General features: G+C 40.4%; 1 long non-coding RNA gene across 1 annotated transcript; it reads left to right on the forward strand.

Moving 5' to 3' along the window:
* The first annotated feature begins 232 nt into the window (after positions 1-232).
* LOC139024949 (uncharacterized) lies at positions 233-963 on the forward strand. The gene is made up of 2 exons (XR_011476347.1): positions 233-321; positions 908-963. It is a non-coding gene; the product is annotated as an uncharacterized lncRNA (long non-coding RNA).
* Positions 964-11,931: the final 10,968 nt, after the last annotated feature.

The following is an 11,931-nucleotide window of genomic DNA, read 5'->3' on the forward strand; positions in this document are numbered from 1 at the left end:
TATACCATGCAGAATTAACCCTGTTACCATGCAGAATTATCCCTTATACCATGCAGAATTATCCCTTATACCATGCAGAATTGTGCTGACAAACTGCCTGGGAGCTCCTCAGTGGTGAAACTCCTCCTCCTTCAATCAGTGGTGAACCAGGTGGAACAAATCTTCCAGGCAATCTGGGCGTGCCAGCACCTGGCTCTGCTGTTGTCTTTAGACCGCAGTGAAAGGAGCATTTATAACACCACAAGACCAAGGAAACTTCATCTTTGTGATCAAGGTGACTGTGCAAGTCCAAGCCCTCCACAAAACTGTGAAAGACAGCCGGTAAGTGCCATATTAGTCATGCTTGGCTAGACTGACTTAAGCAGTGCACTGCTAATGATACTCTGGAAAACACAGACTCTTAACTCTTAACTTTGATAGGACTTTTGCAGTGGTATTTATAACTTCAAATGTTGTTTGTGGGGTATAAAGGAAAAGTAAGAAGAGCCAAATTCATTGTTGACAAAGAACTTGTTTGAAATGGTTAAAAGTAATTTAAACGTTGTAGAAATCTTAGTAAACCAAGTTCTTAATACAGTAACAAATGTATAGTCTAAAAAATCTTTGGCTAAAAAATGTAAGATTTGTCTGCTTAAAACTACTGATTAGAAAATAAATGTAATTTTTTAATACTAAAAATATTTTGAATGTATTTGGCTAAAATGCAAATTTAGAGAAAATATACAGATTCTGCTCATTTGATTAAAAATGGTGGGTTTCTATTTTGGGAAACATTTGCTTAAAAGTGGAAACCTTGTGTTTTATGGTAGCAGAAATGTGTTTATCTGGGGTGAATGTGGATAAGTTTGTGTATTTGATTGGGCTGTCAACTCAAATAGTAACTTGTATTTGTCATCTCTTTTTTGAGGTTTTTCACCTGTTTACTGCCAACCAAAGAATGGTAAATAAAAGACAAACAACTGATTCCATGGCTGTTTATTGAGTGAAATCCAGTTAAAATCTTCATGTGGAGGGACTGTCCTTTTCAAGTGGGGAATTGCACAAGAAAGGGGTCAAAACTTGACAAGAATTATCCCTTATACCATGCAGAATTAACCCTTATACCATGCAGAATTAACCCTGATACCATGCAGAATTAACTTCTTTGGGACTGGGGGGCAATATTGAGTAGCTTGGATAAATAGGTGCCCAGAGTAAACTGACTGCTACTCTGTCATAAAAGCTAGAATATGCATATAATTAGTAGATTTGGATAGCAAACACTATGAAGTTTCTAAAACTGTTTGAATGATGTCTGTGAGTATAACAGAACTCATATGGCAGGCAAAAAGCTGAGAARAAATCCAAACAGGAAGTGGGAAATCTGAGGTTTGTAGTTTTTTAAGTCATTGCCTATCGAATATACAGTTTCTATGGGGTCATATTGCACTCCCTAAGGCTTCCACTAGATGTCATCAGTCTTTCGAACCTTGTTTGATGCTTCTACTGTGAAGGAAGGGGGGATGAGATCTGATTGAGTCAGGGGTCTGGCAGAGTGCCACGAGCTCAGTCTTGCGTGCTCCCGTGAGAGTTAGCTGCACTCCATTGCATTTCTAGAGACAAAGGAATTCTCCGGTTGAAACATTATTGAAGATTTATGATAAAAACATCCTAAATATTGATTCTATACTTCGTTTGACATGTTTCTACGAACTGTAACATGACTTTTCGTCTGAACTTTTACCTGGACTTAACCGCGGCTCCTGAGTTTGGATTTGTGTACTAAACGCGCAAACAAATAGGAGTATTTGGACATAAATGAGGGACTTTATCGAACAAAACAAACATTTATTATGGAACTGGGATTCCTGGGAGTGCATTCTGATGAAGATCATCAAAGGTAAGTGAATATTTATAATGCTATTTCTGACTTCTGTTGACTGCACTGTATGGAGGATATCTGTATGGCTTGTTTTTTTCTCTCACTTTGGCTGGAAAATGGCTGTGTTTTTCTGTGACTAGGTGCTGACCTAACATAATCGTTTTGTGTGCTTTCGTCGTAAAGCCTTTTGAAATCGGACACTGTGGCTGGATTTACAACAAGTTAATCTTAAAAATGGTGTAAAATACTTGTATGTTAGAGGAATTTAAATTATGGGATTTCTGTTGTTTTGAATTTGGCGCCCTGCAATTTCACTGGCTGTCGTTGAGGTGGGACGCTAGCGTCAGCATTTTCACTTTGGATGAATAGCGTGCCCAAATTGAACTGCCTCCTACTCTGTCCCAGATGCTAATCAATGCATATTATTATTACTATTGGATAGAAAACACTCTGACGTTTCTAAAACTGTTTGAATTATGTCTGTGAGTATAACAGAACTCATATGGCAGGTAAACTTCCAAACAGGAAGTGGAAATTCTGAGGCTGGTCGATATTCAACTCATCGCCTGTTCAAATCCCTGTAAGATATGGATCTGTTTGCACTTCCTACGCCTTCCACTAGATGTCAACAGTCTGTAGAACGTTGGATGAAGTTTATGCTGTGTTGTGGGGCCGGATGACAGGGGAATGAGTCAGTGGTCTGGCAGATTGCCAGTTCCTGGTCACGCGTTTTCCTCATGATATCGTCTTGCATTCCATAACTTCTACAGACACGAAGGAATGCTCCGGTTGGAACGTTATTGGATATATATGATAACAACATCCTGAAGATTGATTCTCTACTTAGTTTGACAAGTTTATTCGACCTGTGATATAACTTTTTGAAGTTTTCGTCCGACGTTATGCGAGACTTGCACGAGCGTTTGGAAATGTGTACTAAACGCGCTAGCAAAAGTAGCTACTTGGACATAAATAATTGACATTATCGAACAAAACAACAATTTATTGTGGAACTAGAATTCCTGGGAGTGCATTCTGATGAAGATCATCAAAGGTAAGGGAATATTTCTTTTTCCAGCTAAAGAAAGCAGTAACAAAAAGCAGAAATAGAGATAAAATTAATCACTTACCTTTGATAATCTTCATCAGATGACACTCATAGGACTTCATGTTACACAATACATGTATTTTTGTTCGGTAATGTTCATATTTATATCCAAAAATCTGAGTGACTATGAAAATTATTATAAAATCAAACTTTCATTAAATCACACATGAAAGATATCAAATTAAAGTTACACTGGTTGTGAATCCCGCCAACATGTCAGAATTCAAATAGGCTTTTCAGCGAAAGCATAAAATGCTATTTTCTGAGCATAGCACCATAGTAAACAAAAGAGAGAAAACATTTCAACCCTGCAGGCACGACACAAAACGTAGAAATAAAAATATAATTCATGCCTTACCTTTGACGAGCTTCTGTTGGCACTCCAATATGTCCCATAAACATCACAAATGGTCCTTTTGTTTGATTAATTCCGTCAATATATATCCAAAATGTCCATTTATTTGGCGCATTTGATCCAGAAAAACACCGGTTCCAACTAGCTCAAACGTGATGACAAGATATCTCAAAGGTTACCTGTAAACTTTGCCAAAAAATGTCAAACTACTTTTGTAATACAACTTTAGTTATTTTTTTACGTTAATAATCGATAAAATTGAAGACGGGATGATATGTGTTCAATACAGGATTAAAACGAAATGTTGCATGCCTTCTGTTTGATTGAAGCGYATGTCCAGGACACCTGGAGTGCCTCGACTTCAAGATGGCCGTATTTCTTCATTACACAAAGGAATAACCTCAACCTATTTCCCAGGACTGTTGACATCTAGTGGAAGCCGTAGGAACTGCAAGCAATTCGCTTAGAAATCTGGTTTCCCAATGAAACCTCCTTGAAAAGACAGTGACCTAAAAAAAAAAGGGTTTTGCCTGCTAAATAAGTTCTGTTATACTCACAGACATGATTCAAACAGTTTTAGAAACTTCAGAGTGTTCTCCATCCAAATCTACGAATAATATGCATATCTTATCTCCTGGGGATGAGTAACTGGCAGTTGAATTTGGGTATGCTTTTCATCCAAACGTGAAAATGCTGCCCCCTACCCTAGAGAAGTTAACAAAGAGCTGCAGTTAGTTTCAGAATGGGTAGCAAGGAATACGTTTGTCCTAAATATTTTCCAAACTTAAAGCATTGTATTTGGGACAAATCAGATTAACCCTGGATTGTAAACTGTCCTGGTCAAAACATATTGATTGAACAGTAGCTAAGATGGGGAGAAGTCTGTCCATTGAAAAGTGAGGCTCTGACTTCTCAACAGCCCTCAACAACCCTCAATAGCCCTCATTCCCCACATACAACACCCGTTCTGCCAGTCACAATATGTTAAAGGTCCCCAAAGCACACACATCCCTGGTTCGCTCCTCTTTTCAGTTCGCTGCAGCTAGCGACTGGAACGAGCTGCAACAAACACTCAAACTGGACAGTTTTATCTCAATATCTTCATTCAAAGCCTCAATCATGGACACTCTTACTGACAGTTGTGGCTGCTTTGTATGATGTATCTACCTTCTTGGCCTTTGTGCTGTTGACTTTGCCCAATGTTAAAAAAAAATATATATATATATATATATATATATAAAAAACAGCACTATAAACAAGGCAGGTCCTACAGGGCCTAGCTTTGTCGCACCTGGACTACTGTTCAGTAGTGTGGTCAGGTGCCACGAAGAGGGACTTAGGAAAATTGCAGTTGGCTCAGAACAGGGCATCACGGCTGGCTACTAAAAGTACAAGGAGAGCTAACAGTTATATGCATGTCACTTTTTATTATTACTTTTTATTTTAGCCTACTTGGTAAATATTTTATTCTTCTTGAACTGCACTGTTAAGGGCTTGTAAGTAAGCATTTCACGGTAAAGTCTACACTTGTTGTATTCGGCGCATGTGGCAAAGGACGTTTGATTTGATTTGAATCTCTCATGGCTCAAAGTGGAAGAGAGATTGACATCATCACTACTTGCTTTTGTAAGAAATGTTGACAAGCTGTCTGTTTAAACTACTATCACACAGCTCAGACACCCGTGCATACCCCACCAGTGGTCTCTTCACAATTCCCAAGTCCAGAACAGACTATGGGAGGCACACAGAACTACATAGAGCCATGACTACATGGACCTCTATTCCACATTAGGTAACTGATGCAGCAGTAGAATCAGATTTAAAAAACAGATAAAAACACACCTTATGGAACAGCAGGGACTGTGAAGAGACACACACACATGTACAGACACATGCATATGCATACATCAAAATATGTTTGTATGGTGGAATTAAACATTTTGTATTGTACTTTTTGTTGATACAGTATGTATTGGTGCAATAATGTTATATGATGTATTGTTTATATTTTGTTTTAAATATAATGTAAGTGCTTTAAAACTTCTTATGGCTGCATCCCGCTACCGGGATCGATATGACAACAGCCAGTGAAAGCGCAGGGCGCCAAATTCAAACAAAATAAATCTCATAATAAAAGTCCTCAAACATACATGTGTCTTATATCATTTTAAAGGTCATCTTGTTGTTAATCCCACCAAAGTGTCCGATTTCAAATATGCTTTTCAGCGAAAGCACTACAAATGATTATGTTAGGTCACCACCAAACCACAATAAGCCCAGCCATTTTTCCAGCGAAAGATAGCAGTCAGAAAAAGCAGAAATAGAGAAAATTAATCACTAACCTTTGATTATCATCATAAGATGACACTCATAGGACTTCATGTTACACAATACATGCATGTTTGTTTGATAAAGTTCATATTTATAACAAAAAATTTGAGTTACATTGGCGCGTTACAATCACTAGTTCCAAAAACATAAAGTGATTTTGCATAGCCACACGTTTTCAACAGAAATATCATCATAAATGTAGATGATAATACAAGTTATCAACATGAATTATAGATATACTCTCCTTAATGCAACCGCTGTGTCAGATTTTTAAAAAAAATTACAGAAAAGCAAATCTGACAATAATCTGAGACGGAGCTCAGAACAATAGCCAATTTGCCGCCATGTTGGGGTCAACAGAAACCAGAAAATACATGATAATGTTTCCTTACCTTTGATGAACTTCATCAGAATGCAGTCCTAGAATCCTAGGTCCACAATAAAGTCTTGATTTGTTCGATAATGTCCATTATTTATGTCCAATTAGCTACTTTTGGTTAGCGCTTTTGGTAACAATTCCAAAGTTCACAAAGCGCGTCCACTATTGATGTGACGAAATGTCCAAAAGTTCCGTAACAGTCAGTAGAAACATGTCAAACGATGTACTGAATCAATCTTTAGAATGTTGTTAACATACATCTTGAATAACGTTCCAACCGGAGAATTACATTGACTTCAGAAGAGCGGTGGAACGGACGTCCTCCTCATGTGAATGCGCATGTGAAAGCATGGTCAGCTCGTGGCAGATCTGACTAATTCCTGTCTACTTCGGCCCTCCTTCACATTAGAGTCATCAGACAAAGTTCTATTGACTGTTGACATCTAGTGGAAGCCGTAGGAAGTGAAATTCATCAATATCTCGCTGTAATTTCAATGAGAGCTTGGTTGAAAATCTGCCACCTCAGAAACAATTCAAACAGGAAGGGGAACTTCTCAGGTTTTTGCCTGCCATATGAGTTCTGTTAAACTCACAGACATAATTCAAACAGTTTTGGAAACTTCAGAGTGTTTTCTATCCAATACGAATAATAATATATTAGCAACTGGGACTGAGGAGCGGGTAGTTTACTATGGGCACCTCTGTGCACCTTTCATCCAAGCTACTCAATACTGCCCCTGCAGCCATAAGAAGTTAATGTGTTCGGACCCCTGGAAGGAATGAAACAACATGTCAGTTCATACATGATGCAGCAGCCTGTTCTCCTCCCATCCAGGCTGTGTGACTGGTCGAAAGCATCCAGGCTGTGAGACTGGTCGAAAGCCCTAAGAGGAGAAGTGCAGAGGAGACTGAAATGCACCCTGACGATGACTTTTCCTGTCTAAACTCTCTCACAATGGAGGCGTGGGTGGGCTGGCTGGTGTGTAACAACTGACTGATCTGCCCCAGTCAGAGTCACTCCAGTACACACAGCTGTAGGGTTTAGTGCACAGCTGTAGGGTTTAGTGCACCGCTGTAGGGTTTAGTGCACAGCTGTAGGGTTTAGTGCACAGCTGTAGGGTTTAGTGCACAGCTGTAGGGTTTAGTACACAGCTGTAGGGTTTAGTACACATCTGTAGTGAATCAAGTGATGTAGTCGGATGTGGAGGTCCTGGGCTTGCGTGGTTACACGTGGCCTGCGGTTCTGAGGCCGGTTGGACGTACTGGCAAATGTTCTATAACAACATTGGAGGCAAATATAGGTGGCGAAATTAACATCCAATTATCTGTCAACAGCTCTGGTTGACATTCCTGCAGTCAACATGCCAATTATCTGTCAACAGCTCTGGTTGACATTCCTGCAGTCAACATGCTATCCAGAGGTAGCTTTAGTTCTTTTTATAAAGCAGATGTTTATACAGAGGTAGACTAGTCAATCTAACAGTGTTGACAACGGCTCTTAGATCTTCGAGAGAGTAAGGTAAGGGAGATATTAAGTTTAACAGACCGCTCGAATGACTCCTTCAAAAGAGTAAGACCTAGGTCATATTAAAGCAGGAACAGGCGTTGATACCAGGGTAGACTAGGGTTCATAATTAACCAGACTCCCATATCAGAGGTTCTAGGTAAAGATAATATGTAAAGGACCTCTGGCGCAGAGAAGGATAGGCAGAAGTTCATTTACGCCAGGGACTCTCTAATCAGAGTAGCTAGAAGTTACATATTTACCGCAGTCGCTACTCTCTTGATGAGCAGAGGTCGCCTAGGTTCAGTGTATAACAGATCAGTCTCTTTGGATAATCATACGAAGGTAGCTAGGTCTCATTTAACAGCTCGATTCGTGGCAGAGCGCGTGCTAGTGTTCTCTTAACAAGACCGCTCATTGAATCCAGAGGTAGCTAGGTTCATATTGAACAAAGGACTATGAGCGGTTGTGGACGGATGGATTGGCTACTAGAGTCTCATATAACAGACTTCTTGTGCCACGAGGGTGCTTGAGGTAGGACTTCAGGACTCTTTAGGATGGGAGATGGTTAGCTAGGAGTAAATCACTTAAGACGTCTATGATGCACACGCAGGTAGCTAGGTTCATTTAACAGACTCTCTATCCATAGAGGTTTGTAGACGTAAGTGAGAGATGCAATTTCTTGTTAAAATATTCGGCACGCTCGTCTTATCCGCAGAGCGCCTGACATGTATCGAGTTTACTTTAACAGGCTCTCACTTTTTTAATTCGTAGAGGTAGCTAGGTCTCTTCAAGCATCGTTTGGCGAGGCATATATGCAACAAAAATTAATTAGTCCCTGTTTCTGTAAGCAGCTAGAGCAGGTAAGGAACACAATTTTCTCGTAAGGTACTCATACATTGCACACCCCTAGTGAAGGGGCATGATAATGTATTACAGAGAGGAGGGGCATGATAATGTGGTTTACAAGAGAAGGAGGCGGGGGGCAAAAAACATTAAAATGTGTTACAGAGAGGAGGAGGCATGATAATGTGTTACAGAGAGGAGGGGCATGATAATGTGGGGTTACAGAGAGGAGGGGCATGATAATGTATTACAGAGAGGAAGGGGCATGATAATGTGTTACAGAGAGGAGGGGCATGATAATGTATTACAGAGAGTGAGGGGCATAATAATGTTTATCAAGAGACAGGAGGGCATGATATGTGTTACAGAGAGGAGAGCATTAACTGTATTAACAGAGAAGGAAGAGGCATGATAATGTATACATTAGAGGAGGGGCATGATAATGTATTACATAGAGGAGGAGCATTGATAATGATTACAGAGAGGAGGGCATGATAATGTGTTACAGAGAGGAGAAGGCATATCTGTATTACAGAGAGGAGAGGCATGATAATGTATTACATAAAGAAGGGGCATGATAATGTATTACAGTAGAGGAGGGCATGATAATGTATTTACAGAGAGGGAGGGGCATGATAATGTATTACACGAGAGGAGGGGCATGATAATGTGTTACAGAGATGAGAGGGTATGATAATGTGTAATAAGAGAGGAGGGGCAGAGATAATGTAGTTACAGAGAGGAGGGGCATGATGAATGTGTTACAGAGAGGAGGGGGCATGATAAATGTTTACAGAGAGGAGGGGCATAGATAAATGTGTTACAGAGATGAGGGCATGATAATGTATTACACAGAAGAGGAGGGGCATGATAATGTATTTACAGAGAGGAGGAGCATGTATAATCGTGTTTACAGAGAGGAGGAGCATGATAATGTGTTACGAGATGAAGGGGCAATGATAATGTGTTTTACACGAGATGAGGGGCATGAAATTATGTTTACGAAGACGGAGGGGCACTGAATAATGTATAACAGGATGAGAGGTATTATAGGATGTTATTACAGAGAGTGAAGAGTATTATAAATGTATTACACGAGAGGAGAGGCCATGATAATGTATTACAGGAGAGGAGAGGCATGATAATGTGTTACAGAGAGGAGGGCATGATCAGTGTACAGAGATGAGGGCATGATAATGTGTTACAGAGATGAGGGGCTATGGATAATGTGTTAGCATCGAGAGGAGGGGCAAATATCATGTATACAATGAGGAGGGCGGAGGGGCATGATAATAGTGTTCAGAGACGGGAGGGGCATGATAATGTGTTTACAGAGAGTGAGGGCAATGATAATGTATTATCAAGAGAGGAGGGGCATGAATATGTATTACAGAAGAGGAGGAGCATGATAAATGTGTTACAGAGGGAGGAGCCCAATCGGAATTGTAATGTGTTACAGAGCATGAGGTGGAATGATAATGTTGTTACAGAGATGAGGGGCATGAATATGATATACAGTAGAGGAGGGCGAATTCGAGGGTGAATGATAATGTATTACAGAGAGGAGGAATGATGTGTTACAGATGAGGGGCATGATAATTATTACAGGAGAGGAGGGCATGATAATGTGTATACAGCAGAGAGGGCATGATAATGTTACAGAGAGGAGGGGCACGATAAATGTATTACAGAGAGAGGGGCCATGAATAATGTGTTACAGAGAGGGCATGCATAATGATCAGGAGGGGGTGCATGAATGTACAGGGCGCGCCTGGAAAGATTCGAGAGGGGCGCACAATAATGTGTTTACAGAGACAGGAGGGGCATCGATAATGGCGTTAAAGAGAGGAGGGGCATGATAATGGTTTTACAGAGAGGAGAGGCATTATCTGTATACAGAGAGAGAGGCTGATAATGTATTACATAGAGAGGGGCATGATAATGTATTACATAGAGGCCAGGAGCATGATAGAATGTATTACATATGAGGAGGGCATGATAATGTATTACAGAGAGGAGGGGCATGGATAATGTGTTACAGGAGGTGAGGGTATGATAATGTTGTAACAGCGAGGAGGGCTGATATGTATTACAGAGAGGAGGGCATGATAATGGTTACAGAGAGGAGGGCCATGATAATAGGTTGACAGAAGAGGAGGTGGCATGATAATGTGTTCACGAAGATGAGGGCTATGATAATGTATTCAGGAGGAGGGGCATGATAATCGTTATTACAGAAGGAAGAGGTATTATAAATGTATTTACAGAGAGGAGAGGTATTTAATGTATGTACAGAAGAGACGAGGCATGGATACTGTATTTACAGAGAGGACGAGGCATGATAATGTGTTAAGAGGAAGGGCAATGATCATGTTTACAGAAGATGAGGGCATGATAATGTGTTAGCAGAATGAAGGGGCATTGATAATGTGTTAAAGAGCAGGAGGGGCCATGATAATGTATTACAGAAGAGGAGGGCGCATGATAATGTGTTACAGAAGAGGAAAGGGCATGATAATGTGCTTACACGGAGGATGAGGGGCAGTGATAAGTATTTACAGAGAGGGAGGGGCATGTACATGCTATTACACGATAGGAGGAGCGATAATGTGTTACATAGAGGGAGGAGCAAATGATAATGTGTTACAGAGATGGGGCATGATAATGTGTACAGAGATGAAGGGGCATGATAATGTTTAACAGAGAGGAGGGGCCAGATAATGCATTACAGAGGGAGAGCAGATGAATTGTTATTACAGAGAGGAGGAGCATGATAATGTGTTACAGAGATGACGGGCATGATGTAATGTATTACAGAGAGGGAGTGGGCATGATAAGTACTTACAGAGAGGAGGGCATGATAATGTGTTCACGAGATGAGGGGCATGATAATGTTATAGAGAGGAGGGGCATGATAATGTGTTACAGAGGAGGAGGGTATTATAATGTGTTACAAGGAAGGAGGGGCAGATGAATAATGTGTTACAGAGAGAGGCAGAGGCATAGTAATGTTGTTACAGAGAGGAGGAGCATGATAATGTATTACAGAGAAGGAGAGGTGTTATAATGTGTTACAGAGAGGAGGGGCATGAATAATGGTATTACAGAGAGGAGGAGCATGATAATGTTATTAAACAGAGGAGAGGGGCATGATAATGTATAAGAGGGAGGGCATGCGTGTACAGAGAGGAGGGCATGATAATGTGAAACAGAGGGATGTTCAAAAATTTTGGTCTGACATTTCTTAGGAGCATGAAATTGGCATGTTGTACTGCAAGGAATGGTCAACCAGAGCGTGTTTGACAGATAATCTGGCATGTTGACTGTAGGAATGTCAACCAGAGCTGTTGACAGATAATTGGCATGTTGACTGCAAATGAATGTCAACCAGAGCTGTTGAGAGATAATTGCATGTTGACTGCAGGATGTCAACCAGAGCTGTTGACAGATAATTGGCATGTTGACTGCAGGAATGTCAACAGAGCTGTTGACAGATAATTGGCATGTTGACTGCAGGAATGTCAACCAGAGCTGTTGAGAGATAATT

The sequence above is a fragment of the Salvelinus sp. IW2-2015 genome, unplaced genomic scaffold (genome assembly GCF_002910315.2).
Source record: "Salvelinus sp. IW2-2015 unplaced genomic scaffold, ASM291031v2 Un_scaffold2060, whole genome shotgun sequence".
NCBI classification, from domain to species: Eukaryota; Metazoa; Chordata; class Actinopteri; order Salmoniformes; family Salmonidae; genus Salvelinus; species Salvelinus sp. IW2-2015.